Source organism: Phocoena sinus, chromosome 12, assembly GCF_008692025.1.
Source record: "Phocoena sinus isolate mPhoSin1 chromosome 12, mPhoSin1.pri, whole genome shotgun sequence".
Lineage (NCBI taxonomy): Eukaryota > Metazoa > Chordata > Mammalia > Artiodactyla > Phocoenidae > Phocoena > Phocoena sinus.
The window spans coordinates 22,256,379-22,276,823 of record NC_045774.1 but is presented as its reverse complement, the minus strand read 5'-3'; the positions used below and the strand labels follow the sequence as shown (position 1 = coordinate 22,276,823).

At 37.2% G+C, this 20,445-nt stretch overlaps 1 protein-coding gene across 10 annotated transcripts in view; it reads left to right on the top strand.

Moving 5' to 3' along the window:
• ADGRG6 (adhesion G protein-coupled receptor G6) overlaps positions 1-20,445 on the top strand; it is a 138,433-nt gene that overhangs the window by 12,742 nt on the left and 105,246 nt on the right. The gene's annotated exons all lie outside the window — the stretch shown is intronic.

The window sequence follows — 20,445 nt, the reverse complement described above, 5'->3', positions numbered from 1 at the left end:
AGGGCCACAACAGTGAGAGGCCCGCGTACCACAAAAATAAATAAATATAAATAAATAAAAATAAAAATCTGCCAGAGAGACTGTTGACATGTATGAATATTATACTTTTATAAGTATGGTTATAATGCTAGTCATGTAACCGTTACTCTGACTCTTCCTTCACTTGATATGAATCTCTAAAAGTTGTTTCAAGTAAGAACCTCTTTTTATGTAGTGTGACACACTATGATCTGAAGATGAATGATGATATCTCAAGCAGACAGAAGGTTGTGGCTTCAAACAGAGTGGGAAACAGACAGCCAAGAGCCAACGGATTCCTTAGCAACCAGGAGCCTGTTTCCACACAGATAGCCTTAGTCACGAGCACTGAGGGAGGAGCCTCCCTTCTCTTCTGAAAATTGATGACATCAGCAGATTATTTCAAAGCTCAATGTTATTCTGATAGTTATGATACATCAACAGCTAAAAGGGGAAATGTTTCTGAAAGTACAATCTGGCCTGAACTGTGTGCTTTCTAGCCCAGAGGACAGCACGGTTCTGGAAGGCAGATGGTTGGACTAATCTTGTGCTTCTTTTGGTTTGTGTGTTAATTTTACTCATGATCATCAATTACATTGCAGTTTGTATTGGAGTGTTAGACATCTTTTATACATATTTTTATATGTAATCAAATGGCTTTCGAATGCATAGAAAAATAATCCCTTTATAAATCTGCCAGGTTTTTTTCTAGCCATTTTAACATTAATATGTCATTAATTACTAAATAAGTATATTTGAAAGATCAAAAATAAGGCTCTAGTTGTGCAAACTATTCTTATTAAGTGAAGAAAGAGCCAGAGTAATGCTTGAGTGACTAACAGAAAGCTATACTATATGACAATAAATATTTGTGGGGGGTTTTTCCAGTTAGGGTCAAAGTGCTCCAAATTACTGTCTGCATCTTTCAGCTAAAAGGCTGTTTTCCCATTCTACACTTCAGATTAGAAGAGCCAGTGTGATTGAATAAGTAAACCTTAGAAAGTTGTATACAGAAGTTTCTTTGATGCGTCTTCCCTGTAGATAATTGCCTGCCTTCATATACCTTTGAGATGATCTGATTTTGATGTAGGTAAATATGAAATCCTACATTGGGGTCATAAAGTCAATTAGGTAAATGTGGAATGAGGGTGACTCATCTTGTCACCACACCGACTATCTCAAGTGACTAAGTGTGATGGGGCCTCCAGTGAAACTGACACCATGTAGGAATTAAGCATTAGGAAGAGTGAGGTGTTAGCAAAGAGTCTTCCCCTTTGCTGGTCAGATCATGCTCGCCTCCAGGCATGGTTGTTATCCTTTAGAGAGAGTTCATAAACAGAGTATCTAGACCAGGCAGATCAGCCTGGTGATGAGTCTCGAGCAATCTGAGGAATGTTTCAGAGCATCTCTGTCTCCACTGTTATGTGAAGCCTTTGTGGGGCTGGGTTGCAGCTGTGGAACCTTTGAGTCAGCCACCACATTGTTGCTTTGGTGTAACAATTTGGTTTCTTTTGAAAGATAAAAATCTTGCTGAATTAAAAAAATTGATTTAAATGGCACATTTACTTTGGAATAGTGATGTCAGTAAGAATGCGATAGTGGTCTTTAGATGTTTGAAAAGTGGTCATTTGGAAGTGAAAACAGACTTAGTCTAAGTATTTTTGGGTTGATGCTCCAAGTACCAAATGACTCAGTAACTGGTTGCCAAAAGATAAAGCCAGCTGACCTTCGAAATCGCCATCACTGGTGATGAAGAAGGTATGAAGAAGGAGTCTTCATTTTGAAGAGGAATTTGTACTAAAAACCATGAAGGCCTCCTCAGCCTACAGTTTAATCATAGAGTGAGTGTGTGTGTGTTATAGAACTTTTGTGTTTTTTTTTTTGATCCCTCACACCCTCCTTTGGTAACTGTAAGTAAGGTTGTTTTCCATGTCTGCGAGACTGTCTCTGTTTTGTAAGTAAGTTCATTAGTACTGTTTTTTCAGATCCCACATATAAGTGGTATTGTATGATATTTGCCTTTGTCTGATTTACTTCACTTAGTACGATAATCTCTAGGTCCATACATGTTGCTGCAGAGAGAGCCTGTTTTCTTTTTTTTTTTTTTTTTTTCCTGTGGTACGCGGGCCTCTTACTGTTGTGGCCTCTCCCGTTGCGGAGCACAGGCTCCGAATGCACAGGCTCAGCGGCCATGGCTCACGGGCCCAGCCGCTCCGCGGCATGTGGGATCTTCCCAGACCGGGGCACGAACCAGCGTCCCCTGCATCGGCAGGCGGACTCTCAACCACTGCGCCACCAAGGAAGCCCGAGCCTGTTTTCTTGATGTACACATTCTTTTAATAGTTACCTCAAAAGTTTCTTCTGTGTGTATTTCCTTTCAATTTTAGCAGGTAAGCTCTATACTCAATTAGAGATTGGGAAGGTAACTTTCTTAGACAAGATAAACCTGGGAAACTCTAGACTTCGGCAGGTACAAAATTTTCTGCCACTTTCAAATTAATAATTCTTTATGGAGTTTTCCTTTTACTTTCAGCAAGTAGAATATGTGCTTTTTGGCACCATTCTTCCTAAGATTTCAGTGTCATAGTGTTTAGTAAATTAAAAATGTGGAAAAGAACAAAATGGAAAAGAACCAAGGAGAGAGGAAAAAAAAACTTATTCCAGATTTAATGGGTAAATATGATTTATAAGGTGGGGCAGCAGGGTAGGAAAGTAAGGAGGTTAGATGACAAAATACATTAATCTGACAATGAGCACGAAGTCACAATATTGTAAACGTCTTTTCCCCTTCACTGAACAAAGATGATTAAACACCTGAAAAAAAAAAATTGAGGTCATTTGCCAGCACATGGGTGGTGGCTATCACCAGTTCAGATGAACCTATTTAACCATTACCAAAAAAAAAAAAACCTCTCAGAGAGGAATAAAGTAATCCAGTGGGAACTGTGATACTACTGTATTTCTATGGTTAAGACTAATTATCTTGATTTTTTTTTCCAAAAATCATTAAAACTATTTATAGCCAATTAATCTTTTTAGATGAGAGCTCCTTTGTCAGGAAAATAGTTTGAATTATTTGATGTCAGAATATCTTGGTTTACAGCTATTCCTAAACCAGGCTCATCTTAAACTTGTGGTTTAAAAATCATACACTTTTTAAAAAAATTACAGAATTTTCTCTAATAAATCAACTATTGTGAGCCAAAAAAGATGCCTCTGCTAACACATTCTGCTCCCAGCTTGGTGCTGCTAGTTTAGATAACAGGAAGAGAGAAACCGTTGGCAGTAGAGCCAGGTGATGGATTGTGTCAACACCCTTGAAAATCAAAAATTTTTTCATCGCTTTAATTATAACATTACACTAATCACTATTATTGGACTATGCAAAGCTATAAGAATGAGTTAATGCTTATGATTTTTACAAATACGTAAACAAAATGGTATTTTTAGAAGATTCTTTACCTGGTTGAAACTTAAAGAGTACTGTTAAAGTAAAATACAGATCTGAAAAACAGAAAATACTCTTAATGGGAATACAGTATTAATCACTGCTTTTAAACACATCCACAGTTTCTTCCTTCCTTTTTTTTTTTGCTTTAAATATATGCACAGAAATATGGCATTATGTACAGCTAATACTGGCCTCAATTGAGTATAAGTAACAGTTTTACTGGGTTACTGGCTTTAATGAAGAGAATCTTAAGACAGAAAATGAGGGTTTTCAAGTCCTAGTGATTTGATTGTCTTCAGTACTGATGCTACAGGGGGTGAGGAAAGCTAGAAAGCTAGACTTATAGAGATATTTTGCCTCCATATTGGGTTTTTTAGAGAGAATGAACTCCTAAGTATATACACTAAGGCATCATGGAATATGGTCCCCACTTCTTCCTGAATTCTCCAAATCGGTGTCTCCTGGCTGGGTCATCAGAGGTGAAAATTAGGTTTTTACTTGGACTGCTAATCTCGTCTCTCTTTAGAATGGTAATCTGAAAATCTGTTACTTGTAGTAAGTTCATGACCAAAAAATTTCTGTAACAATACTGATGAAGTACAAATATATCAATAAACAATAAGGTCTGTGGTTCTCTCAGAGCCTTTGCTAACTTGACATAGGACTTTCCTTCCAGTTCAGTAAGCCCTGATACTTTCATTGGTGTTTGTTTAGCACTGTCATTACTTCTCATCATCTGACTTGCTTACCTGTCTCTCACACACACATATTAGAGAGGTCTGACTTTTTCAGTAACTGTTTCAGAGGAAAGTTCTCTCTGAATTTGCAACAATTACTTTTTAAAAAGAATTGACATATAACTTTATACTATGTGACTGTTTCTTATATTTAAGGTCCTGTCGGTTTACAGACATGATGCTGTGATTATAATGCCACAGAAGAGGTTTTCAGTAAATGTGTAGTGAATGAATCAAATTGTTTTCCAAGCTGCCCTTTTGTGACTTTGGATTTTCCTTACCAAAGTGAGTCTAGCAGATCTAACTGTTAGGTATTCTTAATCAGAACCTTTTCCCTCCCCCAATATTATTAAAGTAAATCAAACATTTGTGACAGCATTATAATACTTAATGGAGTTGCAGAGAACATAGTTAGCATGCTACTTTTAAGTGCATTTAAAAGCTGAGGGCTATGTCACAATAATACCATAATATTTGAGCGTTTCACATGTGTGTGTGTATCAGACTCTTTTCAAAGTCCTGGCTATGCAGAGCTAAATCATGATCCTTAAACTCAAGAAGTTTTAGTGTTGATAAGGAGACTGACATGAGACAAATAGGAAGCACTGTGATATGTGGTCTAATAGAATTGTGACTGTGATATCTAGGGATAACAGAAGAGATCTCAGAAAAGTTTGCACAGAAGAGATAATGTTAAAACTGCATCTTCTAGCAGGGGCGATGAAAAAATACTTACAAAATCACATGGCTTTGTCATTGACCATTTGAAGAGCTTTCCCTGTAATCAGATTGGATGGCTGGCTGTAAAAACTGATTGCAAGCCAAAGCAATCTTGAGAAAGAAAAACGGAGCTGGAGGAATCCCTGACTTCAGACTATACTACAAAGCTACAGTAATCAAGACAGTATGGTACTGGCACAAAAACAGAAATATCGATCAATGGAACAGGATAGAAAGCCCAGAGATAAACCCACGCATGTATGGTCACCTTATTTTTGATAAAGGAAACAAGAATATACAATGGAGAAAACACAACTTCTTCAATAAGTTGTGCTGGGAAAACTGGACAGCTACATATAAAAGAATGAAATTAGAACACTCCCTAACACCATACACAAAAATAAACTCAAAATGGATTAAAGACCTAAACGTAAGGCCAGACACTGTAAAACTCTTAGAGAAAAACATAAGTGGAACACTCTATGAGATAAATCACAGCAAGATCCTTTTTGACCCACCTCCTAGAGAAATGGAAATAAAACCAAAAATAAACAGATGGGACCTAATGAAACTTGAAAGCTTTTGCACAGCAAAGGAAACCATAAACAAGACGAAAAGGCAACCCACAGGATGGGAGAAAATATTTGCAAGCATAGCAACTGACAAAGGATATTTTAATCTCCAAAATATATAAGCAGCTCAATATCAAAAAAACAAAAAACCCAATCCAAAAATGGGCAGAAGACCTAAATAGACATTTCTCCAAAGAAGATATACAGATTGCCAACAAACACATGAAAGGATGCTCAACATCACTAATCATTAGAGAAATGCAAGTCAAAACTACAATAAGGCATCACCTCACACCAGTCGGAATGGCCATCACCAAAAAGTCTACAAACAATAAATGCTGGAGAGGGTGTGGAGAAAAGGGAACCCTCTTGCACTGTTGGGAGGAATGTAAATTGGTACAGCCACTATGGAGAACAGTATGGAGGTTCCTTAAAAAATTAAAAATAGAACTACCATATGACCCAGCAGTTCCACTACTGGGCATATACCCTAAGAAAACCATAATTCAAAAAGAGTCACGTACCACAATGTTCATTGCAGCTCTATTTACAATAACCAGGACATGGAAGCAACCTAAGTGCCCATCGACAGATGAATGGATAAAGAAGATGTGACACATATATATAATGGAATATTACTCAGCCATAAAAAGAAATGAAATTGAGTTATTTGTAGTGAGATGGATGGTCCCAGAGTCTTCATACAGAGTGAAGTAAGTCAGAAAGAGAAAAACAAATACCATATGCTAACACATATATATGGAATCTAAAAAAAAAATGGTTCTGAAGAACCTAGCGGCAGGACAGGAATAAAGACTTAGACATAGAGAATGGACTTGAGGACATGGGGAGGGGGAAGGGTAAGCTGGGACAAAGTGAGAGAATGGCATGGACACATATACACTACCATATGTAAAACAGATAGCTAGGGGGAAGCAGCCGCATAGCACAGGGAGATCAGCTTTGTGCTTTGCAACCACCTAGAGGTGTGGGATAGAGAGGGTGGGAGGGAGGCGCAAGAGGGAGGGGTTATGGGGGTATATGTATATGTATAGCGGATTCACTTTGTTATACAGCAGCAGCTAACACACCATTCTAAAGCTATTGTACTCCAATAAAGATATTAAAAAAACAAACAAACAAACTGATTGCAGTTGTGGGAGTGGTTCGTCCCCACTGAATTTTATCTCTGATCTTGACCAAAAACAAAAAGATGGAAAGTGAGCATGGAAATGGAGAAGGGTGAGGTAGGCAGAGAAAGGGAAAGGGCAAACCTAGGAATTCACTGAAACTGATTTTGTGGAAGGATCCATACCTCCTGTGCCTAGAATAAAGGGTCTCTGCAGAAGAGAATAAGGAATGAACGTAGACACTTAAGCAGGAGGCCTGACTGTGGAGGATGTCAATGGAAGGACTGTGCTGTCAGAGCTGAATGAGGAATTCTAGCTCAGTAGGGGAGATAGGCATGTCATTACCCACTATAGCTCAGTAAGACACGTGCAACCAAAAATGTACACTGAAGGGAACAGAGGGTAAGAACTCGCTAGGTTTATAGTTAGGTAACTCAGTGTCAGACCTGTCTTTTCTTTACTGAGTCTGTGGTTTATGCTTTTTCTCTATCAGGTACCATTTTACTTCAGAAAAGCCAGTCTTACTTTCCTCCTTGGTGAACAGCGTTCATGTATATATCGAAAACCTTGAGATATTAATAGAATCTTAGGCACACTTGCTGCCTTCTCTTTCTCGCTCAAACTCAGATTTAGCTGTGACCAAGAGTTGCTGAGTCTAGGTTAGAAATGCCTTTTTTATCTTTATAACGACTGTCTCTGAGGCTCTCATCTCCACCAGGTGTGTCCAGTGTTTCTGTTAAACCACTGTTGGAATCATGCCACTGCCCTGTTTAAGTTCCCCTGAAGATTCTCATTGTCTACAAGATACAGTCCACAGTCCTTAATTTATGTAATGTCACAGCTCCCTAGCTCTGTAATGCCCTATCAAGTGCCTGCCGGACAGTAGGGTCTCAACTAAATATTGAATGAGTACAGAAATTGAAGAATTTATATATTTTTGCTAAGCAAAATGAGGATTTAGTCATAGGTATTCAGTTATTTAAAAGAAAACATTTGTGCTTGGCCTAGGTCCTATGTTGAGGTTCAGAAATGAATGGTTCAACCCTTCCATCTTTGTGGAAGACCAGCTATCTGAGAGAGGAAGTTCCATAAAATAATTATTTGTGCCTCTAAATGAGTAAAAATAACTAGAGTATTTATTCTCACTTGCTCCAAAGGCTAAGCTTCTCATGCAAATACATTTTTTTAGTGCCAAACTGATCTCATCACTATTAAAATGTACACTCTTTTAAAAAAAATCCATTTTTGTTGAAAATAGTAAAAGTTATTATTTTCTTTAAATTCTTTAAGCTGTTCCCCCCTTGCCCTGTGGCCGTCTTTTCCATAGTTATCCCCATCATCACCTGTAACTTTAGCTTCTTATCTTGGGTTAAACCTTCCCTTCTTAGCCCACAAACATGTCCAAGTCTTTTCTTTATAAAGCAAACAAATTTTTCCCACATCCCCTCCACACTCGTGTTCTATTCAGTTTTCATTTTCATTTGTCATTCCTTTCATTTCCTAAAGTCTTCAAAGACTAGTCTACATTTGGATTTATTACTTCCTCACCCCTAAAAATAGATTATTCTGTTTTGAAGATGCCTTGACAGGTTATCAATTTGTGTGTGTATGTAAACAATTATGTTATGGTTCTCTAAAGATCTCCTAAGTTAGTCTGAACTTCCCCAAAGGTTTATTTATTTAAAAAAATTCTTTTCAAGTAGGTGGACCATATTCACTGCAGTAACGTTTTGTTATTAAGAGAACAAGAAAACACTTTCTTCATAGAAGTCTGTTTTAGGTTGAAATTGTGTCACAAAATGAGATGACTTATATTCAACTTTTAGAATAGACCTCTTTGCATGTTTTTCATATTCTTTAAATTGTTCCTTTAGGTGCCTCTGACTTCCTAGAAGCTTATGTTACCTCTTTTTTTTTTTGCTCATTTAAATCAGATTTACATCCTGATTTGCCAGTTAGTTCTGTTTCCCATTCTTATTTCTTTCTTTTGGAGTACTTTTCATATCTTAAAATTTTCTATATACCAGTTATTAGGATATTTATTTCAAAATGGTTGGTTCAAGTGAAGCTGAAAGACTGTCGTTTTTCTTTGTCTGCTGTGTGTGCCTGGTTTTGCTTTACAACAACATTTATCTTTGTTATAGTTATATTTAAAAACACCTTGAGTTGGGAATTTTTGGCTAATTTACATTTAAAACTCCCATTTGTTTGAAGCAGAGGTACATAGATATAAAAATGTAGTGCTGTAAGTCAGAACTTACCATTGTTTTGGTTAGAAAAGCAGTTCATTAGGCTTTGTTAAATAGGTTAGAAGTCTTTTAGCTCTTAGGGAAGAATATAAAAACTAAACCGGCTTTGTTATTCATCTGGAAGCTTAAAAAATCAGATTTGAAGTCTAATCATCAAATTGAACTTGTATAATTTTGTTTTTCCCTGTTATTAAAGGAGAACTTTCAATTTTTTTCAAAAGTAAGATCATAGTACCTTCTGAGTATTTTAAATTTTAATAGTCCTAGTCATAAATAAAATCTATTGTGGGCTATTTCAGGTTAAAAATACAAGTGAATCTTGTATTGCTTAAGAGAAAAATGTGCCTTTGAAAAGCATATTTTAAAAAATATAAACGTATGTTGGATTTTATTTAAACTTGAACTGTACATACTATGGTGTCAATGTATTTTTTGATGCATTTAAACTAATAACGAGAATGCCAAGTTGACTGAGTAACTTGACCCATCAGTAACATGAGCTAAATGCTGACTCTGAAGTAAAATTTTGCCAAGATGTTCTTTTATAGTCAGAAATACCTTCTCAGTGTGTGTACTGGAGCTTTATTCCTCATGGACTGTAGGTAGGAGGAGACAAGTTATTACATGTAGTGAAACTTGTGTGCCTGATTTTTTTAGATTCTGTTTCTGGCAAAATCAGGCAAAGGGTGGTTGGAAGTGGTTACACTGGATGACTGAGTTCCAAGGAGCAACTGACTGGAAGGGGACACTGCAAGATATGCTGGATTGATGGAAATGTTCCAAATTTTGGTTGGGTTGTAGTTACAGAGGGGTATACGACCATCAAAACGGACTGAACAGCACACTTAAAATCTATGCATTTTAATGTGTGTCAATTATACCTCCAAAAAATAAAATCTCAGCTAATCGGAAAAAATACTCATAAGAGTTCTAAGAGGACACAATAAATAGAATTCTAATGCCTCCAGAGCTATCAGGATTTTACTAGCTATATCAAGAATTAAGTAATAGCTTTCTACAATACAACTTCTTTGTGGATATGCTGGCTTTTGTTTGGCTAACAGGAAAGGCATATTTAGTTTTACTATTTATGAATTAGGCTTATTTACATATTTTCAGTACTTAAGAATACTCGTGTGTGTGTGTGTGTGTGTGTGTGTGTGAAGACATTTCTGTGAACGATATAAACTTCACCTAGCTCAAGTGTAAGCTTCCATGTCATGCCTCTTTAGCCTCTACATACATTCAGAAGTTCAACTTATATACTGTACCTTTACCTGGCAGCTCTTTTCCTTGAGAGCTTCTTTCCTCCATTTAATAAAAGTGCATGCAGGGCTTCCCTGGTGGCGCAGTGGTTGAGAGTCCGCCTGCCGATGCAGGGGACACGGGTTCGTGCCCCGGTCCGGGAAGATCCCACATGCTGCGGAGCGGCTGGGCCCGTGAGCCATGGCCGCTGAGCCTGTGCGTCCGGAGCCTGCGCTCTGCAACGGGAGAGGCCACAACAGTGAGAGGCCCGCGTATCCCAAAAAAAAAAAAAAAAAAAAAAAAAAGTGCATGCAATGATCAGGATATAACTTTTTTCTATTAGTTATATTTTTCATGTATAAGATTTTGCTTCCTCACTAAGACCTTAAGGAAGACTTATTGATATTGTTGGCTTGCTTCATAACATGAAAGATAAAAAAGGGTGCTTCAGGAACACTTACTCCATTCATTGTTGTGTTATAAGCATGTTTTTCTTTCTGTTCATTTTATCTTATCTTTACAGAGCTGTTTATCATTTACTGTAAAGTGATTTGTACTCATTTCGCAAACATGTGGTATTTGTGAAAAACTCCACAAATCTTTTTGTAAATTTGATTGCTCAGCAAATATAAAGCATGAATCAGAAAGTAAATTTCGGTCAAACACTTGAAAGTTCCAACCTAGACTACACTCAGCACCTGGTGAATGGTTTCTGAGAGGTTATTTGTTCTGCCCTCGTTCCTAACTTGAGAGGTTTTCTTGGGTAAATAGTGGGTTGAAAGCATCAGTCAAGACAGTCTCATTTCAAAAGATGCACCTGCTATGACTGTGTCCCTGGGTAAAGGTCGCTATTTGCCTAGGAATGGTGTAATGAGAACGTGGCCATTAATGGAAACAAAATAATGAGACTAATAATCATCAACTGTTAATATCAAGATCCCAGATGATACACAGATTATACAAAAACATCTTCTGAAAGAGAGGATGTATCCTTATTGGATGGATACTTTGAGGAAGTACTATGTATAATTCAGTAAATCCAAAGGGGAAAAGTGGCACCATTTTAAACTTCAGTAAGTATTACAGAAAGGTGACGCTCAACTTTTACATCTTAAAGTCTGATCTCAGACAAGTTTAAAATTAAGCTGATTTAGCTGATGCTTTACTCAGTGGGACCTGTGCTAGCAGTTACAATTCCATTGGCTCTAGCCATTGGATAGGACAGCACTTTATTTTATTTTAAAAAATCTTCGTATATTATTAAGATACTGGGGTACCTTGAAACCAAGCCTATGTGATAATAGAGTAGGGGAAATTTTATGGCTCTTCTATCTTGTGAAGCTACCGCTCTCTATTGGGGTTCCAGTTACCTGTGCAGTGGCTTGGAAAGTGCCGTAAGACAGAAATATGGGGCTCACACTTCTTGTGTTTCTTTCTGCTAAGGATCAAAGGTTTGTTCTATCAGTTATCCAGTGTCTGAAAACAGTCTTTCTTGTGTGTGTGTATTTTGTCCACTTATATGTTTGCTTTTACTGGGAGAAGGAGTCCAACAGTTGTTACTTCATTATGGCTGGAGCCGGGAGTCCCTACTATTTTATTTGAACTGAATGTAAGCTTACATTTTTAGCCAATCATTGGATATACAACAAAGTCCTTTTCTTTGAGGATAGATTTGTTAATTGGAGAGTGTTTTCTCTTTTGAATAAATTATGCCCATAAAGTGTCATCATTGATTTTTTCTTCCAGGTTTATTGAGATATAATTTACATACAGCACAGTGATTTTTGATTTTGTTTCCTTTAGAGTGAAGAGAGATTGCTTTTGAAGTGATCTGAACACAGAATCCTCATTTTTAAGAGTTTTACCATTTAGTCATTAAAGATCATCTCACCCATATCTAATTGAACAGCTATTTTTATTTACCTCTATTCACAACTTTCCTAATGATTCAACTAAGTTTTCATAGACCCATATATCCTTTTACTTTTGTACTTTTTTTGGGTTATGTAAAATATAGTAAATTTCATAGCTAGAATATGAAGTATAACTGGCAAAAAATAGTTAGGAGTGAACATGATCTAATAAGCACAGCTCAACTTCTGGGAGCAGCTGTTCAGAGGACTATTAGCTTTGAATATTCAGCTCACTGTGAGTGTCATTCAGTGTATTTTACGAAGAAAGTCGTGAGAGTAGGTTAACTTGAGGCATCAGTTAAGTGCAGGTTGATTAGGAGAGTTTCTCTCAGACCTCTGGGCTGCAGCCTAAGATATTCTTCAGAGTTGCTTTTTCCCGGTTTCAGTGTGTCACTACTATAATTTTTCTTCCCTCCAGAGTCAAGATGTCAAAGGTATCTTTGACACTCCCTTAGCAACCCTTCTCTGAGACCTAATCTATTGCTAAATCTGGGAGCATCTGTTGTATCTCTTTGGTTTTTTGAATGATCTTCATTCTAATGCAGACCCTTATGGTTTCTTGCCTCAACTTTTGTAATGATAGAAAAACTGATGCCGTTGTCTCCTGGTTTCATCTGCAAGCTAGTAATAAACCACTTTCATATAAACATTTCTTAGAGTGTAATTTGCTCAGGAACCTTGAAGAGCTTTTGGTTGCTGAATTAAGTACTGCCTTTACGGATTGACATTCGAGATCCTTCACCATATATTCTTAACTAGTATTTTTTAAGCCGTTTCTAAGATTCCTTATTCATAATCTAAGAAACAAACAAATTGAAAAACATATTTTTCTCTGACATTTCATATATTTCCCTGCCTCTAAGTCTTCTTTACACTATTTCCTCAACCTAAAAAGGCTTTCTCCTTCTTTGCTACATAATAAGGTGCCTCCCCACCTCAAGACATGTGTTAAATGCTTCCTCACGCCAGGAGCATTTAAAATGAGGCTGGTAAGACGAGTAGGTTTTTTCCCTTAATTTTCATGTATGTATATATCAACATAACCACCTGTTAGGTAACATTTTAAAGGTAGAAATGGAGCAGGAAATATTTTCTATATCCCCACTTTTTTTTTCATTTCTCCTTTGGAATTCTATAATAATTTGTACTTATTCTATGTTTTTTTGTCAAATTGCGTTTTATGATTATTACTGTTTGTGTTTTCTTTTTTATTGATTATGAGTGCCTAAAATGTAAGGGCTATGTCTTCTTCTTCTTCTTTTTTTTTTTTTCTTGTGTTCTGCACAAAACCAAGAGAGTGTGTGTACTGCAATGTGAATGAATTAAAGCATATTATTTAAAGGGAGACATTTGAGGTTAAGGTAACCCATCCACTCTACAGGTTTGACGTGAAAGGCATAGAAGCTCTGTCTTGAAAAAGTAGACCAAGACACGAGACGTGCATCTTAGTTATCATACTGGAGCAGGTCTACTTGAACTGTTCAGAGTGCTGCAGACCCTGGTGGCTCATTCTGCATTTCATTCACTTTGGCTCTGTTGGTGTATACCCCAAGTTACATAGTACTTAAGAAAAACTTCCTAAGAAGTTGATAACGTAAGAACTCTTGCCTTGACAAAACATGTCTAAAAGTCCAGTATCATGAAGTTTGTCTCTTCCTGTCTTTTCTTGACTGAGCTATCCCCATGGTAGGTTTCTGCTTCCAGAACATTCCCTATTGTAACCCGCTTTCCTCCCCTTTCCATAGGAGGGGGGAGAGGCACTGGAGCTTCCACGATCTTCATATTCTGTACATTTCTCAGGAGACTCATTAGCTTAGCAGAATCTTGGGCTGAGGCTCCAGGGTATTAAGTGGATTTGGGATTCTGGGCTGCTATTAATTTTGTCTTAGCTATGTTATGAGTTGGCCTGGGATTTTAACTGAATTTTATTATGTTATTTCCATGGGAAAAACAGTTCTAAAATCCAGACAACCAACTAGGAGCTTATTTTTTGTAATATAGGAATTAGTACATTTTGGACTTGGTATTCTTGACGTTTTACGACCAAATATTTCAAAATTCGTTGTGTCTGTGTCCAATTCTTTTAAATCAAATTAAAATATTCTCAGTATGCATTATTTAGAAACATGATATAATCAGTGCTTTAAACGTTTTTCAATTTATATGATATGCTTCTCATTTAGATGAGTATTTACAGATTTTTTAAAAAAGGATTTAGTATACTAAAATTAAATTTAGATGTTTGATTTTTAAAACTAGTCTGTGCTGGATTCATCCAGCAAGATGATGTTGTATCTTTGATTAATTACTGGGAGATTTAGCAAAGAGAATAATTTAATAGAAACAAAGGTTTCACACGTGAAGCTGCTCGTTTAATACTATCTACAGTAGAAAAAAAACAAAGAACCACCTAAAATTCCATTAACACTAAATAATTTTATGAAGTTGGCAAAATGACTACAATTACAACATAGAAATAGACGCAGGGCTTAGAATAATAAGCAATAGCAATGCTCTGTTAGATATGCCATGTGTGCGAAGTATGTGTGAGTCTAGATGTATGTGTGAGTGCCATGTGTGCGAAGTATGTGTGAGTCTAGGGCGGTAGTGCGCAAGGGTTAAAATAGGAGGAAGAAAGTTCAGACTAATGGCTTCAGGTTTTCAAAGTGAGTCTTCAAAGGAATTCTACTTGATTTTAAGCATGTTGCTTCTGGAATCATGAGGCAGGCTAATTGAAACCAGTGTGCCTCGAGACAGACTCAGAACTGTAATTTTTGTTTCTCTATATTCCCTCCTAACAAGTAATTATTAATAAGCACTACCCAGTTGTTGTGGCTCCTTTTCCCTGCGTTGCTTCAAGATTTGTGAATTTTCAGAACTCCCATACAAAAGCAAACAGGAGTTAAAAATGAGCAAGGCTTTTGGAAAGATAATTGGCAGATCTCATTGGGCCTACATAGTTATAATATGCAATATTATCATCATTTTTCAGACTCTCAGCTTCTTCTTCTTTTTTTTTTTTTTTTTGGTCTTGAACGTGGTTCAAGATGAGTGTCACGCTGAATGCTGACTCCTTGTCCGGAACAGAGTTGTTTTGTTCCTATGTACCCCTTGACTGTTTGCTGTTCTTTTAAATTAATGGTGCAGAGACAGACTCATTCTATGAGACTGAGATCATCTGTTATCAAGACTCCGTTATTAGGTGGAGACAGAGACTTCATGGCTGAAGTGATCACAGAAGCATCTGTGGAAAGGGCTATACCATCAGGTTGTGTGAGGGTTAAGGAAGAGTGTGTGTGTGTGTGTGTTGGGGGGTTGGTGAGCCCTTTTTGTATACTTGTGGGATTGTTTTTGCATAGGTTTGTTTTTAATTTAAAAATCTTTTCACTTTAAGAATCTTTTTCGATTAATTGACATATGTCATTGTTTCAGAAACTGATAGCATCCAGAAAAGTCTTAACACATTATTTAGTGATTCAGTAACAAATCACGGGTATTGTAAAAGTTGCAATTTCTCATCTTGGTCTGATTATGAAAGACTAGTACCCCATCTTGCCCTAAAACTTTGTTTGGGTATTTATACTTATTAATTAAGTTGTTTTCCGATGTAATGCAATCGCCAGTGGGAGATTATTTTTCTAAAATTGTTTTAATTTTTAAAGCCTCATAAAATAAAGGATGAAGCAAATGGACCACCACTTCAACTAAAATAATGACAGGAAGAGAAAAAGAGGAATTTGGTTTTCTTTTTTTTTTTTTTTTTTTTTTTTTTTTTTTTTTTTTATGCGTTACGCGGGCCTCTCACTGTTGTGGCCTCTCCCGTTGCGGAGCACAGGCTCCGGACGCGCAGGCCCAGCGGCCATGGCTCACGGGCCCTGCCGCTCCGCGGCATGCGGGATCCTCCCAGACCGGGGCACGAACCCGTGTCCCCTGCATCGGCAGGCGGACTCTCAACCACTGCGCCACCAGGGAAGCCCCCTGGTTTTCTTTTTTAATGAGTCTTTGAGGACCAGGAGGAACTGGAAGTATGATAACAACAACTTTCTGTATAAACTGGAAAAATCCCCTAATTCAAACTTAACCGGTGAGGTCCACCTTTTATATTAGGAAATGTTGTTTCCGAACACAGTACGAAAATCAGTGCTAGTAAGAAACAGATTTTATTAGTGCAGACATAGAATACACTTCTGAGGCTGACCACTGTTAACTCAAGTCAGTTGAAAAATAAGGTGTTAGATATGTCTAGGAAATACATATTACCTTTTCTCAATAAGTGTGTAACCCCAGAACTCTTGTACCTGTGCTTGTGGTAACTTGTTACCCATCACCTCTTCTTCTGTTTCTGTTCTTTCTCCTCAAGAGGATTGCTAACCAATCTCTCTTCATTTTATTGTTTAGAAGTCAGTTACTTTTATAAGGGATAAAACTCTATTCCAATTTTCTCACCTTCATTGTCTCTCTTTAGGACATTTTTGAATTAAAATATGCCCTAATCATGACTCGTTATTATGATCAACAATCATAAACTGGTATAAAAGGTAATCTTCTCTAAAGAAAACAAAAGTCCTACATTTTGAGATTAAATCAAATTTGATTAGAGTCTCAGTAATGCTGCTTTATTCTGTGTCTTATTCTTTGTTGCATTAAAAAAAACAAAAACAAGGGAATTATTATTCCGGTGTTCCAGGGGAGGAGACTGAAATGAAGAATATTTAAACCCAGCTGTTGTAGCGTAAGAACCAGAACAGAGCTTTTCTGGCTCCTCATCCTGGTTCTTTCTATTAATGTTAGAGGTGGATCCCCAAAGGGCCCACAGACACTGACCACGCAAAGGCTACAAAGAGTCACACACCCTCGTGTGCCTATCCTTCTCTGACAAAACTGACTTCATCTCCATAACCAGGAGGCAGGGTATGTATTTTGTGCCTGATTTTTTATTCAGTAATAGTACTCAAAAAATTCTTCCCTTATGTTTCAATTATAAATATCACCAGACTGATGTTTTATACCAGCAGTTCTTAAAGTGTGATCTGGGCCTGGGACCAACACTATCAGTATCATCTGGGAACTTGGTAGAAATGCACATTCTTGGGCCCCATCCTTGCCTGCTGACTCAAAAACTCTGGGTATGGGGTCCAGCAGTCCGTTTAAACAAACCCTCCAAGGGGATTCCTGTGCAAGCTGAAGTTTGAGGACCACTGTTTTAACTCATCCATTGCAGTTGAAACTCTGGTTAATTAAGTTTAATGTTTTTCTTGAGATATCTAAGGAGCCTATCCAGCATTTATAATACTGTTCTTATTGATGTCTGCATCCACCACGTTAGCTACCTGAGGTTGGAGAGTGGAATGGCTCAGTACGTGGGTTCTGAAGACAAACTATGAGTTGGAATACGGGTACCACTGTTTATGTACCAGTTATGTGGCCTCGGGAAAAGCTACTTCTCTGTGAAATGAAGTCATGATAGTTCCTACTTCCTAGGGTTGTTGTGGTAATTTAATAAAAGAATCCATGTAACGTATTTAGCAGAGCCTGACCCCTTGGAAAACACTGATGAAGTTTTAGCTGTAATTGTTGAACACAGTGAAGAGTTATTCACGAAGTAAATATTATTTTGGAAAATAATATTTTGTTTCAACTAAGGATCTTAAAAATGAACTTTGGGGGAAACCACGAATTTAGAAGACTTTTCCGGGGTTAGCACAGTAATGTGCATGTCTCATTAGCAGTTGTTTTTCCTTTCTAAATGCTGTTTGCTTGTTTATCTTAATAAACAGTTAATAACTAAAAGTGGCATAAAGAGAATGTTTGTGCTAAAAAATCATTTCAAGGTAATATTCCTTTTTCTCCTCTAATGTTTTCACTTCTGAAAGGGAAGTAAAAGATTACATAAGCAACGAACTTTTGGGCCTCAGCCATCTGCTGCAACCTTTAACATCTATTTTTATTAATCCATGAGATTTCTCATGATTCTTACTAAAAGATAATTCTAGCAGTGAATTTAATCTACAGTTTCTAGTGTTTCCTCTCTACTTCAGGGAATAATTGTTATTTGTAGAAAGCTCCCATCCCTGAGTCATTGCTGTTGTGATCCACACAGAGGGTACACGATAGGACCCGGAAGTGATGGAAAGGTGTTCTTACACTGAAGGTTTCTTTTTCATTTAAACGTTGGTGTTTTAATACTTAGGTCGCTAAGGCATTCCCAGTTTACTCCTTAGGCTTTCTTGCTCCTCCCGTAAGTTTGCGATAGTCACGCATCTGCCACCAATCTGCCACTGCTAACGAGAAGAGGGTAGAAAAGGAGATTGTAGGGGAAAGGCAGCTGTGCAAAGGTTAGGTGTATGAGTGCTGCTCTTCAATTTCACTTTTCACTGTAGCCCATCACCAGCAACTGTTGCCTCCTGTATTTTAGTCTTTAACAGACCCTGGCAAGAAAAAAAAAAAAAAACCCATGTCCTCCTGAAAGAAATTTTTTTGTTTGCTACTGCAATTTTTTTATATATAAGCAACAAAACAGGGTAAGGGAGAGGTTAGGAATTAGGTGGTGAAAACATTTTTTTTCTTGGTGGTGTTCTCAAGCCAGATGGGTCTTATGCAAGCCGGAAGGATGTGGGAGGATATATGGTAATATAATTAATTAATTGTGAAAACCGTATTAAGCAAAGGGCTTCCCCAAACCCTCAGTGTCATATACCAGGCCACCGGGTCCATTTTTGGACTCAGAGTTTTCTATACTCTGTTCAGAATCAAGAAACAGATGATGTTTGATACCTTGCTTTTCCCCTCAGGAAAAGAAACAAAACATGCTTGAGAAGACAGATTTGATTTACTATAACCTTGTAGTATTGAATGCATTCAGTGGGCTGAAAGTTGAAAGTAGTTTATATGCCTTTTTCCCTAATGGTCTTTAATTTGGGGTTTTGAGGAGGAGGACTTTACAACTTACTCTTTCCGTGTTTATTACTAGAGTATAAAAACATGTTCTTTGTATCTTGGAAAGTCAATTTTCAATTTATTACACATCCGAGGAACTGCAGAACAGTATTTTTAAAGCATGGAGTTCTTGCCCACATAAAAACATTTAGGAATTTTTTTCAAAAAGGGTGTTTTGAGCTTCATTTATATAATGGGGCTTGATCAACAATTTTGTCCATGGCATCACAGAAGCAAAACTTGCCTTTGCCTGGAAGTCACTGATGGGGCCCAGGAGGATGAGCCGTCTTTGGAGTTGAGGTCAGAAATGCCTGTGAGTGACATGGATATCCTATAGAATATAGCAGGAAAAGAATTTTTTAAAAAAAAGCTGTCAAGCTACTGTTTTTCAATTGTCCTGGATTTTTAGTGTTTCCCACTAGATTCTCACCTTTGCCATCTTGATGCCTCTAGTTCTGAGAAGATAGACTGCCTCTTCTTCTTCTTCCCTCTGTCACTGCCTCCCTTCCTGCCCCCCACCCGCCCACTCCCACCCACCTCAAGTCTTATGGCTCCTTTAATGTGTGTAGTTCAAAGAAAGCCACAGTGAAAAGGACTGTGTTCTTTTAGGCCCAGTGAAACACGTCCTGCAGCCCATGGGCTTTCTGTGATCTTATCTTGCAGGGTCAGAAATGAAAAGAGATTCTTCCGTTCTGTGTTTGCCAGTATAATCATCACTGTGAATGACAAAAATGTAGTGGGAATCCGACATACCCTCTGAAAAGGATGCTAAAAGAAAATTTTTAGAAATGTCGCTAACTTAACCTCATTTTATTTTTGTTCATGAAAATTGTTCTGAAGTGCACCGTATTCACAGACTATAGATCTAGATTGGAATATTTAAAAAAAAATTTAAAGAGACAATATTGATCACTATTAGCAGGGTTCATGAAACAGAATAGTTTGTGAAAACTATCGCCCTCTGCTCTATTTTTTAATTGCTTTTTTTTTTTTTTTTAGTGTACTTATGACTAAGTAGGAAAATACATGTCACTGCTTTCCCCACCCCCTCTCCGTTAACTAATCAACTTAATTCACAGCTTGTGGAGTTTGGCATGTTTTCATGTTAGTTTTTTTGTCTTGTGTATTAGGCCGGCCATCTTTTAGTGAGATGTGAAGAAAGATTATGTCAAAAAAGTTAACTGCATTTTTACAACTCAGGACTCTACTGATACTTCGTGTTAATGAGAGCTTTACAATGGGAAAATTAAATAAAGATCTTTAAAACTTTAGAGTAAAATACTGTCAAATCTAAAATATATGTATTGGAGTTCCAGAAAAAAGAGAAAGCATATATAAATTCTGGTCCGGCACACAATTCTTCTTAAAGTAGATATAACAGAATTTAATATCAATACATGGGTAGCTTACCCCTTGTTGATTACTTTAGCATGACTATATCTCTGTAATATATAATAGGTTCCCATCCTTCCTT